At 38.3% G+C, this 21,603-nt stretch overlaps 1 pseudogene; it reads right to left on the bottom strand.

Moving 5' to 3' along the window:
- Positions 1-523: 523 nt before the first annotated feature.
- On the bottom strand, positions 524-2,585 carry LOC103436441 (1-aminocyclopropane-1-carboxylate oxidase homolog 1-like; annotated as a pseudogene).
- Positions 2,586-21,603: the final 19,018 nt, after the last annotated feature.

The following is a 21,603-nucleotide window of genomic DNA, read 5'->3' as shown; positions in this document are numbered from 1 at the left end:
TACTATCAAACCGTAGTACTGAGTAGTAGGTTATAGTCATTTTTAAATCTTTCTTTTTAATATATGTTCGTGTATAGAAAAAAAAAAACACTTTTGAGCTTTTGCCCCAAGCACCAAAACATTCAGGCTTTAATGAAGCTTTCTTCTATAAAAAAAATAAATAAAAAAAAATAAAAACAAAAGTGGGATTTTTTTCATAATATTTTATAATATTAATATAAGAATTGACGTTAAATTTTGGAAGTAGCAGAGAGAGTCATGCTTGAGAATCTCTCCTTAGCATTTCTCTATATAAAACTTGATGATCTGGTGCACGCACTACCTTATCGATAGGGGCAAATGACTAGTAGGTCGGAGGCACAAATGATTGGTAGATCAGGTCACGGACTAAGTACATTACTGATTACCCCACTCGTAGTACTTAGTAGATTAAGCACGGAACACCACATGGAGACTGCTAAAATAAAGTCAAAACAATAATTTTTCCAATCATCATGGATATTTCCACTGTAAGCCTAGAGAGTTATGTACACAATATATGTATTTTATTCTATCATTTAGTATAGCATATTCCAACAATCACCTTACAAGATAGATAAATAACCTTGTGGTAAGGCTATAGAATATAAGTAGAGAAACTTTCAAGTTCATATGAGTTCTGATCATCTATGACCAACTTCAGAGCTTGAAATTAGACAAGGCAGAGGTGCTACTAAGGCCTTTGTTGTTGAAGTAAGCAACGTAGTCCGTCACAGTTGTCTCCCTGTATTTTGGAGGATTGTCTTCCGATAATAACTCCTTGATTGGTCCATAGAGTTTTGTCAACGGTAACATCCCTGTGCAGAAGAAGCTCGCAACAAATATCCTTGGTCCTACACAGTTTGCCAGTACCCTGTGTTGTATGCTCTTGAATCTATCGTTTGATATGAGCTGAAACCCCAAAAAAAAATCAATTTAAAACACAATTGGAATCTAATTCGAACAATTTGACACAAGAAAGATTACAAAATTTAGAGATGGCATAAATATAAACAAATAAGACACGCTAATATATCATACATGATAATAGAAAAAGAAATGTTATGGTGTTATTACTCAACTCTAGAGATTGGGGTATTTGGGCTAAACCACACAATGAATCAAACTTGACATTCACTTACAAATATAAAGAAATATCACCAAATGGTAGTGATAGTGCCGATTATTTTGTAGATCATTTAGTAAATTATGTACAAAGTGAACAAGTCGAAGGTTTTGATAACAATTAAGATTTTCATTAGCACTTTCTATTAATTGGTGATTAGAAAATAAACATCTTCAATTACGAAATGTATACAACGATGACTTGTTTATCCAATAACAATATATATATATATATACATATATATATATATATATATATGATTATTTTATACTTGCCTGTAGAAGATCTCCAATGCAACCACAAGTGCACCAGGCACAACGGGAACATCAACCCACTTGCTCTGATGAAGAACTTGAAGACCTCCAATATGTTCTTGCAGAAGGATTGTGAGGAAGTCATTGTCAGCATGATTGCTTGTGCTCATAGTCAACTCTGGCTGTGGACAAGGAGGATAGTAATGGCCTCGAATCACAAGCCCCTCACTGCAATCTATGTCATTCATGTGACTTGGCTTAAGGCCAAGAGCCTCCGACAACAACTCGAACAATAACCTCCCCAACTTCATTACTTGCATCGAATATTCAACTAGTATGTCTCTGCAAGTTGAAATTAATATAGAAATTTAACCAATATGGTGAGTTGACCGGCTTATATATGTATCTTTTTGCTTTTCAAATTCTAAGTTTTGTTGTATTCAATAAAACCAATTCCAACCCTGCTTTATGTCTAATAAATTTAGGCCTTTGCCTTAGAAAATGGATTTCCAGTGTTGGCCGAAAGATTGGACCACATGCCTATGTTATACTGGTAAAAGTATGTAACTCCATAAGCACCAAAGTAAATACATGATCAAGTCATCAAATCAATTAATCATGACAAAGATATAATTTAAAAGTTTACCACTGATTGCAGAGAATTATGAACTATCTTGTCACATACCTGCATACTTGTGGCAAGTCTTCTGGCTTGGTAGGATTAGGAGCCACATCACACATAAAAGTATCCCTCCAATTAGTCACCGGTGCACTGTAAAGATCAAAGTTGCTATTGTAGATCACAGGTTTACAGGGATCACGAGTATAAAGCTCCTTCTTCACTTGAGTGTCTAGCTCGAAAAACCCTCGTAACCCATCCTTTATCTCCTCCAGAACACCAACAGGTATTCCATGGTTGATAATTTGAAAAAAGCCCCAAGTCTCTGACGCTTCTCCGACTTTCGCAGCAATCTCCTTGCGTTTAGTTGGACTATCAAGTCGATCTAGGCCTTGAAGGTCTATGACTGGGATGCTAAACTGGGTGGCTTCTGAATCAGAGCTGGGATTGTTGATGTGGTAGTGATCATCCGACTCTGGTGGTCAATGAAAAATTCTAGGAACCTCAGTTATGCTCGCATCAACGAGGCCTTTAACTCCTTCTTTAGTCTCATCAAAAGCTTTTACTTCTGTTTGCTCCCTAAATCCGCCATGGGCGGGTGTGCCACTACTAGATTCCGCTAGTAGACGGCATTTGAATGATTGAGGTTGTGCCTGAGATTGACTTCAAACCAAGAGATTGTGCCATTGAGTGGGAGTAGCTCAAATCAAGGTTCTTTCTTTGCCTTAAAAATAAGAACTTTACTTATATAGAGAAATGTAACAACAACTAAATAACAAGGTTGTTGGAAGTGTGAATAACAGAGGGACATAAATGACTGGTATTGTAGATTGCTTGTAATTTATATAACTAGAAATGAGTACATAAAACCTACAAATGAGATTGATACCGCAAGTGAGCAGCAGAGCTAATAAACTAGATAAAAGAAGGCTTTTGGCAAATCTAGTTTGAGCAGAGTTTGTGCTTGTATTTGTTTGTTTGTTTGAGTGTCTATAATCCTTCTCCATCTGCTTCTTTATATAGAGGTCTGGAAGAGCCCCTTGCTGAGATCTTTGTACTTGCCCGAAATAAGCTTGGGCAGCTTATATTTCATTGCTTGGGCAGCTTGCATTGCATTTGCCAACTTGCATGTAGAAACAATATTAAAAGGGAAACTTGCATCTCCACTACATGCTTTCATCACATGTAATAAACTAACATTTAAAAGAAGCAAGTTGGCTTCTTTCACATGTTCCTTGTCCGAAAGCTCTCATGATGCAGTCTCATCCACTTGCATGAAAAAGCATGCACTCTCTTGGCAAACCTCCACCACCAAAACAAATGGGAGAAACAATATTATAGTGCCAACCTATCCCACTTGATAGCTAAATATCTTCCAAGTTAGTCTTCTTGCTCATTAATCCTCCAAATGCCATATTTTACCCAAATTGCCCAAATAAGTAAAAATGGGTATATTTAGGTGCAAACAGTGCCCCCAAGTTTTACAAATTTGAGCAAAGTTTGTGAAACTTACAACTCCAATAAGCTTCTCCAGAAGATTGATGATATAGCAGGCATAAGAGACATTTGAGCATGAAGAACACTTGATCACAAATGGCAACTTTGTTTGCTCTCCTGTGCTGTCAGGAATGATTTTGAAGGAAGAGGCATGTCTACCTCTTCGGTTCTTTTGTCGTTGATAAAACTGGGCAAAATATCCAATTAGGCATTCCCTTGTGGCCTTCGATTTTTTGTTCTAGCTATTCTTGGATTATGCGATTATCAACAGCTTTAACCTCAAGTTCGAAGGACTTCTCATACAATTGCTCCATCACTTCAGCAATAAATTGGGATGCTTCCAGGTGACCCATTTTGTTGTGTGAAACGAACTCTCCAACTTTCTTCTCCACCAAAGCTATTTGTTTATTCTTTGCCTTGATTTCATTTTTAACTCTTACATTTCTCTCTTAATTTCTCCTTCTCGGAGTGTCTTGAAGCTTCCTCAGGCAACCGCTTCAGAGCACTTAAATGGAGTGCTACCTTATCAGACAAGATTTTTTCCTGCTCCCCTAAAAGATTGACCTGATGCTAGTCAGGGGCATCTCTGCTGCTTGAATTTCAGTTTGTTTTACCTGATGTGCAAATTTCAACGTATGATGTGTCTTTTCGAAACTGCTTGATGAAGAAGTAACAGTGCAGATGAGAGATACACGCCCATGGATTTGTTCTGGAGCCACAATGCCGTCCCGGGCTCATGGAATTTCTTCGTCGCTGTCTTCTTCACTTTCTCCTTTTTCGCTGCTTACCTCATCTTCGACAGATTCATCTTTCGCAAAATTTCCATCTTGTTGTTGAGGAAGGGGTATGCTCCATTGAAGCTTGGTATGGCCACATGGGCAAAGATTGTAAAATGTTCGGAGTCAATGCGGAAGCAACAACAGAAGGCAGTGGAGACCGTGGGGTGGTAATCAACCTTATTCTTCCCATGAAACTTCAGATTGCTGGAGGAACAATAACACATGGCAATCACTTTCTAATAGTAGCTTAATTTGTCCTCCACCATTCAAGCAACTTTGGGTTAGGAAGCAATTAACAGGTTTATTGGATGAGTCAGTGCAATTTTCACAATCTTCTTCAAGCCCTTAACTCTTTGTAAGCAGTTTGGTAACACATCATTGAAGCTGCAGTAGTTGTGGCAATAACGCTTCAAATATGTTTGCCAGATCAAACATGGGGCCCCACGTTTGATTGACAGAACACCCTGCAGCAGAGAAGACTTCATTCCCATCGGGCAAGATTATAGCTCTGTCGGGCAATAACAACATAATTCATGCCCCTCTTGTAATAGCCGTTGAGACTGAGGAAGCTATATTTGAGTGAAAGATTGTCAGGCAAATGCAAAGGAAACCAAGTTGGGCAAACTGCAACATCAATTTTCTGCCATCTTTCTCCAGCTTTCGCAGTGCATATTTAAATGCAGCCTCATTCTTTTATTTTCTCACCCATGAAAGCTTGTCCCCAATAATAAATAGTCTGCTTTGGTAGTAGGTGCTGGTGATAGTTGGGGATGCATGCGAAATCTATTGGTGGTGATGTGAAAATCAGCTGGGAAGACGCCGTTTCCGTTAGGCATGATCACGGTTCCATCGGGCACCACTAGTCGGGCAAGATAACCCTATGCACTTCTTGCAATAGTTATTGAGAAGCTCTTTGATATAATTTTGCACAGGAAAGCCATGATTTTGGCTTTTATAAGGCTTCAAATTCCATGAATCTGGGTGATATGTTGTGGAAGATATAGCCATTGGACAGGAGAAAAGTGGAAATGAGGGTAAACATGGTTACTTGCAAATTGTTCAGATTTTTGATATTTTCTGTAAAGCTCCCCAGAAAGAAAACAAAAAGGGAAAGAAAGCAAGAAAAACAAAAGCAAGAAAGCAAAGCATTTTTGTGGTTTTTGGAATTTTTAATTTTTATATCTTTTCTTTGTGACAATGCAAGAAACAGACAAAGAAAACACAGCCATTTCGGGCAAGTGGAAATAAAAACAAATAAAAAGAAAGACTTGCCAGGCTACTAGAACAGTAAAACATAAAGAACAAAAAGACCAAGCCTTTTTGGGTGAACCAAAACAACAAAAAGAAAGCCCTTAGTCGGGCAACAGAAATGCCCACTCGGGCAAGGTGAAAAAGGGTACCCAGATTTTTAAAAGCAAGAGGAGAGAGAGCCTTTTTTCAGGCAAATTAAAACAAACCAGATTTTAATCTTTTATATTTTCTTTGTTATCTTTTTTCAAAACTATAATATAATATATATATATATATATATAATATACATACATATATAGAGCCCTTTTCAGGCAAAGTGAAAGACAAGACAAGACAAAGAGAAAGAAATAATAAATAAAAAAAAGGGAGGGATTGGGCACCTACTTTCGGGCAAAAGGAAACAGGAGAGAAAGAAACGGAAAGAGAGAAAGAAAGAAGAAAAGGAAGACAGGGAGTTCCACTTAGGGCAAAAGAGGAAACAACAAAATAAGCCCTACTTGGGCATATTGGTCAAGCCCCTTGATTGCCCAGATATCTCTTAACACTCAAATCTTTTTCTCTTTTTAAAATTGAGTATAGAAAGATCAGATCCACCTTTTAAATTGGCCATGCTATGTAGCTTGGGAACCATAGGAGGTGGTCATTCATGTTTGATCCCGAGCTTTGTCCTTCTCAAGATCTCGATGCGGGCAACATGCTTGTGTTGGCGGGGAGGAGTATATGAGCTTTTTTCTTCTTCTTCGGGCTCCACATGAGGTGTGAGTTCGAGCCCCCCGAGCGTTGGTGTTTGGCCTACAATAGCCATAAGCTCCATCTTAGCTGTTATTGGTTTCGATATGTCGGCTTGGTCTTCTACAACCATATCCATTTTCATGGATTTTTCATTGGGTGGGGCCATTGTTTGGCCTTCATCAACGTGTATGATTTGTTCTTCCTTGGTTGTAGTAGGGTGAGTGTGCTTTGTAGAGGGGATTTGAGATATTTGATCTATCAACTTTCTCAAAGTTTCTCCAAAAGTTGTATAGCTTTCCTCTACCTTTTTAAAACACTTAGTCACCTCTTCACCATATTCGATGCTTGCCATATGGAGTTTGGACACCTCCTCTAATTTGCCATTTGTTGGCCTATTATACTGTCATCTCATATATTGGCTCTATGTACTCATTGGAAGCATTTTGATACTCAAAGCCATTTGTTGGCCTATTATAGTATTCATGAATGTGATTGTCTTCAAAAGAATAATAACCTTCATCATAGCCATAAGTTGGCCAATCTTCAAGATTATTATTTATTTGATGGCCATGAGTTGGCCAACAATCATATTCCATGGGACTTGAGTATTCTTCAGCCATGTACCTATAAGTTGGTAACTCATAGGTTGGCTCTATGTGATAGCCATAGCTTGGGCGCTCTTCCACACTGTCATCCTCCGAAAAAGCAGAAAAATCATGAACATAAGGATTGTTCATGATCTAACTTCATATAAGGGTCCCACTGGGCGTGCCAAAATATGTTTGCTCCCTAAATCCGCCATAGGCCTCATGGGCAAGTCGGGGATTTACTTCACATACAAGATTCGTGGGTGCGGGCGTGCCACTACTAGATGCCGCTAGTAGACAAGATTTTAATGATTGAGGTTGCGCCTGAGATTGACTTCAAACCAAGAGATTGTGCCATTGAGTGGGAGTAGCTCAAATCAAGGCTCTTTCTTTGCCTTAAAAATAAGGACTTTACTTATATGGAGAAATGTAACAACAAGTAAATAACAAGGTTGTTGGAAGTGTGAATAACAGAGGGACATAAATGACTGGTATTGTAGATTGCTTGTAATTTATATGACTGGAAATGAGTACATAAAACCTACAAATGAGATCGATACCGCAAGTGAGCAGCAGAGCTAATAAACTAGATAAAAAAAGGCTTTTGGCAAATCTAGTTTGAGCAGAGTTTGTGCTTGTATTTGTTTGTTTGTTTGAGTGTCTATAATCATTCTCCATCTGCTTCTTTATATAGAGGTCTGGAAGAGCCCCTTGTTGAGATCTTTGTACTTGCCTGAAAGAAGCTTGGGCAACTTGTATTTCATTGCTTGGGCAGCTTGCATTGCATTTGCCAACTTGCATGTAGAAACAATATTAAAAGGGAAACTTGCATCTCCACCACATGCTTTCATCACATGTTTTCTCACTTGTAATAAACTAACATTTAAAACAAGCAAGTTGGCTTCTTTCACATGTTCCTTGTCCGAAAGCTCTCATGGTGCATTCTCATCCACTTGCATGAAAAAGCATGCACTTATCTTGATTAAACAACTCTCTTGGCAAACCTCCACCACCAAAACAAATATGAGAAACAATATTATAGTGCTAACCTATCCCACTTGATAGCTAAATATCTTCCAAGTTAGTCTTCTTGCTCATTAATCCTCCAAATGCCATATTTTACCCAAATTGCCCAAATAACTAAAAATGGGTATATTTTAAGTGCAAACAACTTCACTTTTCCGGTCATAATTTGTGTTGGTAGCTACCATCTTTGTGTGGGACTGGATTTGTAAGATAACTGGCTTGTTAATGTATGTAAGTGGCCCGAGAAGATCATTTTATAATGTTTGAAGTTGGACAAATAGCGATATTATTGTATACAAGGCCAAAAGATAATTCAAATAAAACTTTTGACTTGATTGGCAATGAACATCAACAATTTGTAAAACTAAAAGTAGGTTAGAATAATGCCATCAGTACTAATCATCTTGATTCAGTAACTAAAGAAAGGGGTAATTTTTTATGTGACAACCTTAATAGTTTTAGTTCGTACCCATTTTTAATTTGTAATTTTTTTTTAATTTGTACCAATTTTCTCTTCAATTTTAATTTGTACCCATATATTAATTTTTTTTGTGCCCATAGTTTTTAAAGTTTATTTGTATTTGTACCTATATATTTTTTTTTATTTGTACTTTTTATTTTGCTAATTGTACCCATGCTAATTATATGTACCCATTCATGAAACTTTGTAATCTTAAAATGTACTCATTCTTAAATATACCAATTTGTTATATGTAAAATGTACCCTTTTTATATATATATAAAATCTATTCAATTTTTTTCTAATCTATTTTTAAACTTATATGGGTACATTCTTTTTTCTTTGATTTTAAAATGTATCCATGTCAAGTTTAATCGAAGAAATTTACTAATATTATTAAGCCTAATATCTTTCTTTTTTTTGTGATTTTGAAGAATGTACCCATGTTTTGATACAATAAATTTTTTGGTTAATTTTGATGAATGTACCCATGTTTATGTATGTATGTATGTGTATATATATATATATATATATATATATATATATATACTGTCACATCCCGGCCCGGGCCTCCACGACATCATGGGCTCGACTCCACCGTAGCACGATTTTGTCCGCTTTGGGCCCCGACCACGCCCTCACGGTTGTGTTTTTGGGAACTCACACGAGAACTTCCCAGTGGGTTACCCATCCTGGGAATGCTCTCGCGCGAACTTGCTTAACTTCGGAGTTTCGATGGAACCCGAAGCCAGTGATCCCCCAAAAGGTCTCGTACTAGGTAAAGTTGGGAATATACATATAAGGCTTACAGGATCTATTCCCATAGGCGATGGAACCCGAAGTTAATGAACTCCCAAAAGGCCTCGTGTTAGGTAGAGATGGGAATATACATATAAGGCTTGCAGGTTTCATCCATCTGGGCAATATGGGATGTTACAATCCACCCCCCATAGGGGCCCGACGTCCTTGTCGGCACACTTCCGGCCAGGGATTGGTTCTGATACCAAATTGTGACATCCCGGGCTCGACTCCGCCATATAACGATATTGTCCGTTTTGGGCCCCGACCATGCCCTCATGGTTTTGTTTCTGGGAACTCACACAAGAAATTCCCAGTGGGTGACCCATCCTGAGAATGCTCTCGCGAGAACTCGCTTAACTTCGAAGTTCCAATGGAACCCAAAGCCAGTGAGCTCCCAAAAGGTCTCCTGTTAGGTAGAGATAGGAATATACATATAAGCCTTGCAAGATCCATTCCCATAGGCGATGTGGGATGTTACATATACAGAAACACAACAATATATTTATATTTTAATATTTTTAATCCCACAAATTATGGTTTTTTATTTAAAATCTAATTTGTATAATGACACACCCCAACCTAAATCAGGGCGTGTTGGCCGTCACGTGAGCGTGACGTAACCATGTGCACAGTACGGAAGCAATAATGATATAAAGAAATAAGAGTGAATAAAAACCAAACTAACAACAGTACTAGCTAAGATACAGTGCTAGTGTAAGATTAAATGAGAAATACACAAGCAGGACCAGCACTAATTATACAACACCCAAGGGTGATCCTACATTTATGATGTTCTGTCAGAACCACCGTCAAAATCCTCGTGAGCCACTAAGCACTGCTACTTAAAACCTAGAGGGGCGTGAAACAGAAAGTGTGAGTGGGCAAAAACAAAGCTTTTCAAAATCGTATCATTTGTCAAAAATCTAACCCCTCGCAGTAAAACCTGTATAATTTTCCCAGAAAAATATAATATATGCTATAACGAAATCATGCTCAGGATGAAAATCATAGAAATATACCATGCCAAAGTATTTCAATGAAATGCCATAAATAATTCAATTAAACTATATCAATTCCAGATATCATATCAGCCGTCTCTACCTACGTGACCTCCACGGCTGAGTCTATAGCTCATAACCAATCTCAATCATATCAAATCAAATCAAATCAAATCTTAGACATGAGTCGGAACCACCTAAAGTGGTCTGTACGACAAGACTAGGTGTAATATAAATATGCTCTAGTGCTACGATCATGTGAAGACTGTGCGAATAATTGCGGATCACCTACGAGTCGAACCACCTAAAGTGGTCTGTACGACAAGCATGTGCACCTAACTTGGATCCAAGGTGAGCATATGGTGCGGGAGGTGAACATCACGTGAAGGACTGTGCCTTAACTTTGGGCGGGAGCATAAACACCGAGGTGTAGGTTTATGAGGTCTCAAATGCATCACATCATAATCACATCATATCTTGCATAACTGAAGCAATCTCATATCTTTAATTTATGAACTTACCTGGAACTTACCTGTGCGTCCACAGTACCAATCATAAATATATGCAACCACTAATGCATAAATAAAATAGGCAGATACTTTGCATGGCATTTCAAAACATATAATCATTCAAATTCATTTTCTGAGAAAAATCTCAAGTATACAGGTATATACGGAAAACCAAAAACCCACTCACTAGTATGTCAAAAGGTCGTAGCCCCCAAGCCTCGATTGATGGCTCTCGTCCTCATGATAGGTCTCACCTATATGCGAAATAACTGAATAAACGTTATTTAAAGCGCATATACAAAACTAGGAAATAACGTCTCATACAATGCTCAAATGGGGTATTTGAATATACCACCATGACCTACTCAACCTTAGGAACATCCCCATATTTTTAGAAAAAAATTCCGAGCACCCATGCGCCCTCACATGCCAGCCAAGGCACCGCCAGACGCACTGCTCATAAGCAGGCACGTGCCTGGCACACCAAACTGATTCCCTAATGGTGTTAGGGAATATTCTGTTAAAAACTAGAATATGCCGTTAAAGTTACTTGACAGCATCAGAATATTTCGTCAACTTTGACGGAATATTCTCCTCCTTCTTCCTTGGTTCGTCAGAGTTCGGTGCTAGTCACCGCTGCGATTGCCGAAAACTGGGAAATTTTAAAATCTCAATATCTCGCTCATTTTTCCACAAAAACTCATGAAATTTGTACCAAATTGAAGCTTACAATGAGTAGAACAAAACCTTACCAATTTTAAGCCCTCACATCCATAGAATCTCGCTGGAGAAACCTTGATAATCCAGCCAAAATTGAAACTTGCCAAACTCAACTTCCCGACATCCAATTCACTTCGTTTTTCTTCTCCGAGCTTCATGGAGACGTCCTAAAGGTCACTAAAAGCTTAAAATCTCCTAACAAATTTGAAATCACGAGTGCATGAACAGTAACCCAAAATTGGGTTCTCGGGAAAATGAGGTCTTCAAGTTCTAAAAACGGTATAGATGTGTTCCTAAGCTCACAAGGAACACAAAGATGACTTCAAAAACCTAGATCCGTGAAGAAATTGCTTGGTTTGAGGTTTGTCCATACGTATTGTACGGAAATGGCAGAAAATCTGAGAGGGAGGAGAGAGAGAGAAGGTCAATGGGATTGGGCATGGGTGTGTGTGTGTGGTCCAGATTTTCTTACAACCAACCAAAACAATTAGAACCTTAGTTCTAATTAGGTCCAAATAATAAGGAATATAACCTATTGGTCCAAAACCTTAGTTCTAATTAGGTCCAAATAATAAGGAATATAACCTATTGGTCCAAAACCTTAGTTTATACACACACACACACACAACTCAATAATAAAAAGGGTATAATAGAAATTTCCACGCTCTTGAGGATAAATAATATATACGTTTGGGGACGGGCTGTCACAACCTACCCCCTTAAGAAAATTTCGTCCTCGAAATTTACATAATAAATGCAACCCACTAATAATCATAAAACAACCTTGGGTACAAATCTCTCATTCAGTCCTCTGTCTCCAAATTGGCTTCCTTCACCGAGTGATTCCTCCACAAAACTTTCACCAGGCGCACGGTCTTATTCCTCAGAACCTTATCTTTCCAATCCAATATCATCACTGGCTCCTCATTATAAGACAAGTGTAGATTAATTTCCAATAGTTAAGGAGGTATCACATGAGAAGGATCTGAGACATAATGATGAAGCATAGAGACATGAAAAACATCGTGCACTTTGGATAACTCTGGAGGCAACTCAAGCCTGTAAGCAACCTCATCGACTTGCTCGGTGATTATATATGGTCCAATGTACCTAGGACTCAGCTTGCCTTTCTTTCCATACCACAAAACACCTTTCCATGGTGATAGCTTCAGAAATACCCAATCACCTACATTATACATCCGGTCAGTGGCATGTCGGTCTGCTAGACTCTTCTGTTGATCCTGGGCTGCTTTCAGGTTAGACTTAATCACCTGAATATTCTATGTAGTCTCCTCCACTATCTCAGGACCTACCAAAACTCTTTCACCAACCTCCGACAAACATAAGGGTGTGCGACAAGATTTACTATAAAGAGCCTCGAAAGGTGACATACCAATATTAGAATGGAAGCTGTTATTGTAGGCAAATTCCATTAAATCCAATCGCTTAAGTTAAGCGTCACCAAACTGCAACACTGAAGATCTCAACATATTTTCCAACGTCTGAATGGTCATCTCAAATTGTCCATTTGTTTGAGGATGATATGCTGTACTATAAAATAATCTCGAACCAAGAGCTTCCTGGAATGCTATCCAGAATTTGGAAGTAAATCTAGGATCACGATCCGAGATGATACTAACTGGGACTCCATGGTACTTCATAATCTTTGATACAAATAATTCAACTAATTGGCTTAAAGTATACTTTTCCCTCACAGGAATAAATTGTGCTGACTTAGTAAGCCGATCAACTATCACCCAAATGCTAACTTAGTAAGCCGATCAACTATCACCCAAATGCCATCATACCCATTCTGTGGACGAGGAAGCTTGTACACAAAGTCCATAGTAATATTTTCCCATTTCCACTGTGGAACGGGAAGTGGCTACATCAATCCAAAAGGCTTCTTTCTTTCTGCTTTGACTTGCTGACAAATGACACACCTCCTCACATATTCAACACTTTCTCTTTTCATACCCGGCCAATAATAAAATGGTCGAATGGTATGATACATTTTTGTACCTCATGGATGCATAGCATAATCTGAAATATGTGCTTCATCAAGAATTGCCTTCTTTAATTCCATATTATTTGGCACATACATCCTACTCCTACATAAGCAAGCCAACAGTTTCTCAAATTCTAAAGTCTTTCTTTTTCCCCCGATTCCTTGCTTGAATTATTTCCTGGGTCTCTTCATCATCCATCTGGGCTTCAAGTACACGATCAATTAAAATTGGCCTGACTTGAAAATTAGCAAATAAGGCTTTCTCTCGATCTTCCACTCCTAACTCCACTTCAGTGGACCTTAAATATGCAAGAAGAGGAACATGACAATCATAAATGGCATTGAGTCTAACTGGAGTCTTCCTACATTCGCACGACCAGGGTGATACTCAATCATGCAATCATAATCACTTAGTAATTCAATTCACCTTCGCTGCCGAAGATTAAGATCTCTCTGAGTGAAAAGATGGTGAAGACTCTTATGATCTGTGAAGGTCTTACATTTCTCACCATATAGATAATGCCTCCAAATCTTCAAAGCAAAGATGATAGCTGCTAACTCCAAATCATGAGTAGGATAATTCTTCTCATGAGGCTTCAACTGTCTCGAAGCATAAGCAATCACGTTACCATGTTACATCAACACACAACCTAGACCATTTAAGGAAGCATCACTGTAAAACTCAAAATTACCACTATCATCTGCCAAAACAGGTGCATGAGTGAAATAATACTTCAACTGCTGAAAACTTTGCTCACAATTATCATCCCACTCAAACTTAACTTCTTTTCTAGTCAACCTCGTTAATGGCAAAGCAATGACTGAAAAATCCTTAACAAGCCGTCTATAATAGCCTGCTAGGCCAAGAAAACTCCGTACCTCAGTGACGGTTCAAGGTTGCGCCCAATTCTCCACAGCTGCCACTTTTTGATAATCCACTTAAATGCCTTGAGCAGAAATGACATGTCCCAAAAATGACACTTGATTCAACGAAAATTGACATTTGCGAAACTTAGCATACAACTGATGTTCCCTTAATTTCTTCAACACAAAAGTAAGATGTTGAACATGCTCTACTTTAGACTTAGAGTATACCAAAATGTCATCAATAAAAACAATGACAAACCTATCTATATATGGTTGGAATATTAGATTCATCAAATCCATGAAAAAATCTGATGGTGCATTTGTTAATCCGAATGGCATCACTAGAAACTCATAATGTCCATAACGAGTCCTGAAAGCAGTTTTAGGGACATCCTCACTGCTAATCTTCAACTGGTAATAACCAAGGTACTAGGCCGAATAAAACCTTTATCAATTAATTCCTACAACTGAACTTTCAACTCCCTCAATTCAGCAAGAACCATTCTATATAGAGTCAAAGATATAGGATCCGTACCTGGAAGCAAATCAATAGTGAACTCCACATCTCGGTCTGGCGGCAATCAAGGTAAATCATCAAGGAATACATCAGGAAAATGTTTGACTACTCGAACATCCTCCACACTACTAGAAGCAACATTATTCAACACTACATGAGTTAAATATCCATGGCAACCTTTTGACAATAACCTTTTCGCCCTTACAGCAGAAATAACAACATGCCTCACCCCACTACGATTACCCACAAAAGTAACTTCAGGTAATCCAGGACGATGGAAAGTAACTGCTTTCCCGTAGCAATCTATATTGGCATGATTATAATGCAACCAATATGTGCCTAAAATCACATCAAAATCAACAATATCTAACGGGATAAGATTAGCTGGCATGACTACCTCCTCCACCATCATTGGATATCCTGGATATACACAATCAACATAACATCTCTCCCCTCTAGGCATAGCAAACTCTAAACAATACCCTAGAGGTGTATGATGAGGTTGCGTCACTTGAGCAAATGTATGAGAAATGACAGAATGTGTAGCACCACAATCAATTAAAACTCTAGCAAAGTGACCAAGAATGTTTAACGTACCCTGATAGGAGCATATTTATGCGACTTAGTATGTTTGTTTTCGTGCATTTATGTTCTTAGTTCTTAGTTATGTTAGTAGTTTAAGCCATTTTTGTGTGTTTGTAGGTTCTATGGGCCAAGGATGCAAGAAGATGCATTTTGGAGCATTTTGGAGCATTTTTGGGCTAAGATTGGATGGTGCAAACATGGAGACATGAGGATGGACGTTTTGGGCTTTTGTGTGTGCAAGTGTGTGTGTAATTGCAAGGATAAACACATGCAAAGAAGCCCACATGCAAACTCAAGGCAAGAGAGGAAGAAAACCAAAGAGAACACAATCCACCCATCCACCCTTCACCATAACCCACCTATATCCATCCACCACCATAATTTACCACTCATCCATCAAACCACACCTTGTGCCGCTACAAAGAGAAGAAGAAGGATCTTGGACGTGCTTGCCATTCAAATTGGATTGTTGGAGCGTTTTTAGGTGTCTTCTTTCTTTTGTTTTCAATGTTTAAATTTGTTTATCTTTGCTTTGTAAGTATGAGTGGCTAAACCCCTATTTAGTTAGGGGGAAGTTTGAAGCCATGAACGTGCTTGAGATTTAAATTGATTTCTTCCAATTGTGATTTGATAAGTTGTGATTGCAATTCAATTATCTATTTTATTCATAACTAATTCTTGTATGTTTATTAAGGATGCATACTTAGTTTTCATGCATGAATTAGATGCTAGAATATAAATGAGTTTCACCTAATCGTTACAAATTTATATTCATAAGTAGTGAAGGTTGTTTATCACAATCGCGTTAATTGAATTCTTGGCATAAGTTTCATGCAATTCATAGTTACAAGTGTTTCGTCAATACTTATGATTTTCATAGAACTTAATGATTCTTGCTTGTATCTCTATTATGCAATTCATGTAGGGAACTTGTGGGAATGCTTTGGGTTGTTGTATGCAATCATCCAATTCAATGAAATTAGGAAAATCTGAGGATTAATTTAAGCGTACCTAATTAATCTGGGGTGTTGAGCATCATAGTTTATTGAAAAGCAATTGGAAATCAATTCATATACAAGTGTGTCATGTGTGAAGAACGGACCTCTAACTAATCCATCCATCATCTTATTTCTTAAATTTGTTTTACAATCTTCCTAGTTTTATAACTTGTTTGTTTGTTTCAAATTCATCAAAACTAAAATCCCCCTTTTTACTTTCTTGTTTCAAAGTGTTTAAAATTTGTTTGTTTGTATTTTAGAGTGTTTTGAGTCAAGTCAAAACCCAAATTTCGTCCAAAGTTGTGCTAGAGTCAGAAACTGCCTAGTTTGTGTTTTTAGGCAGTTTTGAGTGTCTTTAAGTTATTTTGAGTCTTGTGAACCTGTTTTGAGTTCTTTAAGTCTATTCAAACGTTTTTAACTTTGTTTTTATGTTTTTGAGTTAGTTTAGAGGTTTTAGCAAGCCCTCCTAATCCCCGGTTTAGAACGATCCCTACTTACATACTTTACTACATTTGATAAAAATAGGGTTTAATTTGTGTGCTTATATATTTCGCACCATACCCATGAGCAAGTGTGGATGATTCTGAGCATCTTGCAATGATATATTATTAATACGTCCCTGAGCTTGTTGTCGTCCCCCACGATTTCTATTAACCTGATTACCTCGCCTCTGCACATCTCGTCCTTGGCTTGGCTGATCAGATTGCCTTGAAAATCCCCACTACTGGAAGTAATATCTACCTACTGGGGCTGCCTCCCTGATAACACTGAGATCCACCTATTGGAATGGGAGGATACGGTGTATACCCTCTAGGATACTAAGAATATCCATTTTGGTAATAAGGATCCTGCGAATACTGATACTGCCATGAAGCATAAGAAGCGGCATCGCCATGATAATGGTAAGCACCAACTCGACCAGTCTGACCATAACTACCAGACCCTGGAACTTGCTGGATCGGCGCTGGTGATGGCATAGAAGGCTGCTGGGGCCTCTGTTGATTCTGGGGACAATTTATATCTCTATGTCCCATCTGCCCACAAGTAAAACATCCACTGATGCCCCGTCTACATTCTCCAAAATGCCTATTATTACATATACGACACAAAGTAGCACCCTGTCTCTGGAATCTATGACCTCCTGAAAATCTACGACCTTTCATCTGACCAGTGGCACTAAAACCTCCGCTAAAAGAACTGGAACTAGTTCCACTTCTCTTAAAGCTCTGAGTCCTGTGAGGTCTTTGAGAAGACTGACCTTTACCTTTATCATCTCGCCTCTGATTCCCATTCTCACTGGGCATATTTTATGAGTCCTCAATCCTCAACGAAATCTCATAAAACTCCTGGTAAGTGGCACAAGGAGTCGAGGTTGCTATAGAACGCCATTTCTTTTTAGTACCCAACCTAAAACGACGAAGCATCTCAACCGGATTATCAGTAACCTTCGGATGATAACGAGACAAGTCAGTGAATCTTCTATAATACTCATTTGCCGTCATCTTCCCCTGCTTTAATTTAGTAAACTCTTGCTTTTTGAGATCAATATACTCAAGGGGAATAAACCTTTTCTGAAACAACTGCTTAAATACTTCCCAATCCGTAATTTTCTCTGGGGTCAACTGATAAGACTCTTATCTCCACTAAGATGCAGGTTCCGGACCCAAAAACCAGGTAGTCATCTTGAGCCACCTATCGGGATGAAGATTCCCTTGACTCTACATTGCACGAAAAGTCTTCTCAATATGATTGATCCATTTCTCCGCTCCTTCATGTCCTTTATTCCCCATAAAATGATTCAGCTTCAGATTATACACAGTCTCAATAGGTGTGCTTTAGGGAAGACGGAGCGAAGACTAAATAGCATTACTTAAAGCTTCCCCTAACTGAGCTATATCGGGCAAACTAAGCTCAACAGAAGGACTTCGATCTCTACGAGATGACATAGTTCTGACAGAAGAGACCAAAATAATTAGAAATTCTCAAGATATGAAAGACTGCAAACCTAATGCTTTGATACCAAACTGACACACACCGACCTAAATTAAGGTATGCTGGCCATCACGTCAGCGTGACGTAACCAGGTGCACAATGCGGAAGCAATAATGATATAAAGAAATACGAGTGAATAAAAACAAAACTGACAACAGTACTAGCTAAGATAGAGTGCGAGTGCATGATTAAATGTGAAATACACAACCAGAGCATAAATATCCTAGATGCAGTCAAGCAGGACAAGTGCTAATTATACAACACCCAAGGGTGATCCTACATTTATGATGTTCTATTAGAACCACTTTCAAAATCCCCGTGAGCAACCAAGCACTACTACCTAAAACCTAGAGGAGCGCAAAATAGAAAGTGTGAGTGGGCAAAAACAAAGCTTTTCAAAATCGTATCATTTCTCAAAAGTTCTAACCCCTCGCCGTAAAACCTGTATAATTTTCCCAAAAAAATATAATATATTCTATAACGAAATCATGCTCAGGATGAAAATCATAGAAATATACCATGCCAAAGTATCTCAATGAAATGCCATAAATAATTCAGTTAAACTATATCAATGCCAGATATCATATCAGTCGGCTCCACCTACGTGACCTGCACGGCTGAGTCTATAGCTCATAACCAATCTCAATCATATCAAATCAAATCAAATCCTACACACGAGTCGGAACCACCTAAAGTGGTTTGTATGACAGGACTAGGTGTAATATAAATATGCTTTAGTTACGATCACGTGAACACTGTGCAAATAATCGTGGGTTACCTACGAATCGGAACCATCTAAAGTGGTCTGTACGATAAACATGTGCACCTAACTTGGATCCAAGGTGAGCATATGGTGCGGGAGGTGAACATCACATGATAGACTGTGCCCTAACTCTGGGCAGGAGTGGTAGGGAATTATAACGCACCACAAAGTAGCACACAATAATCCTATTAATTTTCCTTATTCACACTAAGATTTGTCAATTGTAGCATATGAAAATAAGGGTCTTTCCCGCAGAAGATTGTTTTATCCAAATACTTAAAATGTCACAAAAACGGGGTGGCTGTCTCCACTGACCAGCCACCGAACAATAATTTTTAGACTAACTTAAACTTATCCAAATGCAACGAAATTTTATACACATAAATAGACACACCAAGCTATGCTCACACGAAATTTTGGGATTTTTGGAGTTGATTTGCTATTTAAATTAAATCGTACAAAAACAGTACAGAAACAGATTTTAAATAATACCAATAGATTTTAATTCACAAATTAAGAAAATGAGTTAGGGGACATGCTTTCCACCACCAAATAATCATGCAAGTATGTTATGTTTCATTCAAATCCCTTTTATTTCCGGATGAAGATGCTCAAGTTGGCTCAATGTTAGAACACAACTTATTACTCTTTCTTACGTAGTATGTTAAGAGAATGGTGTTTTCAACTTAACTTAGTCCCTAGCATGCAATCTAGAATGGTGTGTTCATAGATTTAACAAGTAGAAATCATTAAGAATAAAAAGAGTTTGAGTCATCACAAGGCATCGTAAGTACTGGTGTTGTCTTACTTCTCCTAGAAATCGTTTCACATGTTAACCACAATTAACAAGTGCTACTCTAGAACATATGTAGGTCCTCATTCAACAAGGGCAGGCAGACATATATTCATAGCATTAAAATCCTAGATATGCTCACTATGTATGCATCCATAGAAACACATAAAGAATTTATCAATGAGATAAGTAGTGAAACAATTTTCATCCTTTCATAAAAGTCATTCAAACAAAATATCACAACAAATTTACGATCATATTCGGGGCTTCAAAACAGCCCCTAACTACTAAAAATTAGTTACACATTATTCTCAAATTAAACCAAAAGCAAAACATGGGTTTGAGAAGATAAAACCAAGAAACTAGATTGAAGCCTCGAATTTTTCTTGCTGCCTTGCTCTCTGTGCTTACTTCCGTGCCTTCCTTCCTGTGCTCACTTAGCTGCAAAGCAGCTATATCTTTCCTGACCTTTTTATTTTCTGCCTTCGCACAGTTTAGTCTCTTTTTTTTTTAACTGCTCTCTGCCTTCTTATTCCTCTCTCACTCCCGCGTCTATTCTTCTGTCTCCCCCTTCTCACATGCGCTCCTTTTTCTCTTCGCCAGCTGCCAAGGGCAGCCTATTCCTTATTTTTTTCCTCCCGTACCTCTGACCTCGCTCCCCCTTATTTCTGCGCCTCCCCCCGTTCCAATTCTCTCTATCCTATTCTATTTTATTCTGCGTCTGACACCTTGCTTTCCTTTTGACTTCCACGCTGGTTCTTATTCCCCCCGTGCCTCTGTATATTTTTCTGCTCTTGTCATCCCTCTATTTCTGTTTCACTGCCCTCTGTGCAGTTCCCTGCGCCTTTTTTATTCTTTTATATTTTTTTCTTTCTGTTTTTTCCAGGCTGCCAAGGGCAGCCCTCCACGCCCTGCTTCTTTCCTTTTTGCACGTCTGACCCCCCGTGCTTCTGATGCCGCAAGGCAGCTTTGCTCCCCCGCAAGGCTCTCCTTTCCTGCGCTCACAGCTGTCTCTCCTCCTTTCCACTCACTTTTCACGCTCCCACTTCTCTCTATCCTTACAGCTGCCCACGCAGCTCTTTCTTTTTCGTCACAGACAACCCACGTTTTCTGCCTTTTGCTTTGTATCCCAACTTCCTGTACACAAGGCACTTCCATCAGCCGACAAACCCAAACAGCTAATCTGTGCCTCATGTGAGTTTTGGAGGGATCCCAAGTTCAAAACCACCTGTCACAAAATGAGAGAGCAATTAAAGCCAATTCATCCTTTTACAGGCGTTGCCATAAAATCCATAGCCACAAGCCAATATTAATAAAATGATGGAACAAAATCAAAATGCAAGATTTACAAGACTAGTTTATGACTAGGCATTCTAAAAGTGTTACAATTGTATTTATGAAAATTTTGCAACATAACATCTCATTCATGGCCAACTTATAAAAGAAATGTTACACATTAATACTGAAGGTAAGAAATTAATGAAATACAAGACCCTTAACACAAGGTTAGGTAAAATGCCACAATTTTAACACAAAAACATCACAAAGACTTTAGAAATGGATAGTATAAATGCATGAAATATATGAGTGATCAAATACCCCCAAACTTACATTTTTGCTAGTCCTCGAGCAAAACAAAACACAAAACGAAACCACTCAACTGAGACTAGATTCAACAACTTAGTAGCCAACTTCTCAAATTC

This window comes from Malus domestica, chromosome 16 (assembly GCF_042453785.1).
Source record: "Malus domestica chromosome 16, GDT2T_hap1".
In the NCBI taxonomy this organism is placed as follows: Eukaryota; Viridiplantae; Streptophyta; class Magnoliopsida; order Rosales; family Rosaceae; genus Malus; species Malus domestica.
The sequence above is the reverse complement of the archived record's forward strand: the minus strand, read 5'-3'. Positions and strand labels throughout refer to the sequence as shown.